The 2,516-nt window shown below is 41.1% G+C and overlaps 1 long non-coding RNA gene across 1 annotated transcript in view; it reads left to right on the plus strand.

Annotated features, from left to right (window-relative positions):
- LOC123521702 overlaps positions 1-251 on the plus strand; it is a 1,375-nt gene extending 1,124 nt beyond the window's left edge. The window contains exon 2 of the long non-coding RNA XR_006680079.1: positions 138-251. This is a non-coding gene — a long non-coding RNA (uncharacterized LOC123521702). The remainder of the gene's footprint in view (positions 1-137) is intronic.
- The last annotated feature ends 2,265 nt before the right edge of the window (positions 252-2,516 follow it).

Raw genomic sequence — 2,516 nt, forward strand, 5'->3', positions numbered from 1 at the left:
TTGTCAGTAGGTGGATTGTGGCTCAGTGGCACTTGATTGATGATACTGTGTTAAATGTGTGTGTGTGTGTGTGTGTGTGTGTGTGTGTGTGTGTGCCTTCCCCCGATAACCTTCAGGATGACATTTGTGTTTTGCAGGTCAAAGAAAACATCCAGTAAAGTTATTCGCTGCCTTCCCTTCCAAAATTGTCAACTGCTTCTGCTTCATTACAGTTCTGGCTTTAGTTGTGGTTGTACTTTCTGTTAGCTTAAGAAGTAAGTAATTTTTCTCCAGAGTTTACATTATCCTCTAGTTGTTAATACATATTTAGGGAGGCCCAGTAGGTGCCTGGCACTATGTGAATTGCTAGAGATTTGTCAGTGAATGAAATTCACCAAATTCTCTGTTATAAGGGAACTGGAATTTTTCAGAAGGACTCACAGGGAATAAACAATAAAAAAGGATAGGGGTCAAACTGCTTGCCATTCACATAGCAAGTTCCTTGAGGGATTTTGTTAAACTCTTGATTGAGATGAAGAATTTAGCCACTTGACTTACTGGGAAAAACATTACAGGAACAGAAAACCAGTAGAGCAAAAGCCTTAAGGAAGAATCTTCCTTGTTTGAGGAACAAGGAAGCGGTTGAGGAAATGGCATAGAGGCCATGTCTCCTCCACCTACACAAGGTAAGGTGGATACATTTCCCCACCAGCTCAAAGCTGATTGCTATGAAGTTGAAGTCAGGCATGCTTCCACCCACCAAACTTCTTTACCCATTTTTGACACCAACGGTCTGTCCCACAGTACTCTGTTTCTCTACTGGGTTTGATCATCTATTGCAACGGGCACAGTGAACTCACAATCAATACTCATGATTCTGAGGGCTTCCTAGGGAAGTTGACACGTTGCCAGAAGTCAGGTTCAGAACACATGAGTGTTATAATATTTGTGTCTGCAGCATCTCTTCTCAACCACGTTGGAAAGAGGGTGGCCTTAGCCTCTTGCCACGTGGCGCCTTTTAGCATGCTGATGCCTGATGGCACACAATTTACTCACTCCACAGGCCAGGAAGGCCTGTGTCTCTGCCTCAGGATTGCTGCAGCCACCACGGTTTCTCCAGGGTCTCTGCTGCTGCTACTTGTCCTTGCATTGAGCTTAAACATGGTGTTTATAGCCTCTCTTCCCCTTGGTGGAGGGATTCTCTGTTCCTACTTCTGACTCCCTCAACACCAGCCTCATTTGCATGCTTCCTGTTAGTCTTTGCTAAGGGTTACAAAAACTGTGGCTAAAAAAACCCCCTCCCGAGTAGTTTCACTTCACTGCACAGATGTGGCTCAAGTCACAGAGCACAGAGTAGGGGATTAGGGGTTATCCACATGGAGGTGTATAGCCTTGTAGGTATTTTAAATACTGACATTTTTTTTAAAAACGACTTTCTGAATGCAAAGGGGAATATTAAAGAGTTGTATAAGGGGAGTTGCAAGAGCTATCATGGGTCCTGGAGAATCTTTTTTGACTGCTGTGGTTAGAGTAGACAGGAAACAAGGTTTGAAACAGAGAAATTTATCAGGCAATCTTGTGAAAATGCAGGTGAGAGATGAGCATGGCCTGTTCTGGTGATGCCAACACCAATGGAGGATGGGCAGGGTACTCAGATTCTGAGTATTTCAAAAGACAAGCCAACAGAACCGCTTAGCTTTTGGGACAGGAAGTTTCAAAAAGAGAAGAGGTCAAGTTGATTTGAAGGGTTTTTTGTTTGTTTGTTTTTTGTATCCTGAGCAATGGCAAAAATATAGTTGGCATTTACTGATATGAAAAATGCTATTTAAACATGCTGTTTGTGGCCTCTCTTCTGATGACACAACTCATTTTAAAGGTGATTTAATGTATGGAGGGTGAGGGGATGTTCTAAAATTTATTGTGGCAATGATTGTACAATTCTTCTTGATATGATTGAATGGTTGAATTGTATAACATGTGGAGTATGTGCCAATAAAACTGTAAAAATAAATACTGTGAGAAGATCATGCATTTCCTCTATGGACTTATTTCCTAATTTGCTTTTATCTGAAGTGCCATTTGATTAAAGAAATGCTCAAGTGAGATCTCTACTTACAGTCTCTTGAGGTACATCCTCTCTAGCCTTTAGAAGCTTTTCTTCTATTAAGTTAATTGAGAATGCACAAAAGTTAAAAGAACTGAATGCTTTTCAAACATTACCGATCCTTTGTATATAGACAAAGAGGTTCTCTGCATTACCTGACACATAAAAAGAACTATGTGGGAGGAAATGATAAGGGAAACGTTGAGATCATGAGACAAAAATTCCCATTCTTCCATGGCCTACACTCTGAAATATTACTTGTTTCAGAACATATAACAGGGGCCAATTTCTTTTATATATATTTCATACTTCAATACCAGTTGCTGTCTACTCTGACAATCCCTTATTTTCAGAGCTTTGGGTTTTCAATGGCTGATTTTTCACAAGTGGATTGCCAGGCCTTGCTTCCAAGGTGCAAGGTGTCCTCTGCGCA

This window comes from Echinops telfairi, unplaced genomic scaffold (assembly GCF_000313985.2).
Source record: "Echinops telfairi isolate 266 unplaced genomic scaffold, ASM31398v2 ScPeMD7_40;HRSCAF=151, whole genome shotgun sequence".
Lineage (NCBI taxonomy): Eukaryota > Metazoa > Chordata > Mammalia > Afrosoricida > Tenrecidae > Echinops > Echinops telfairi.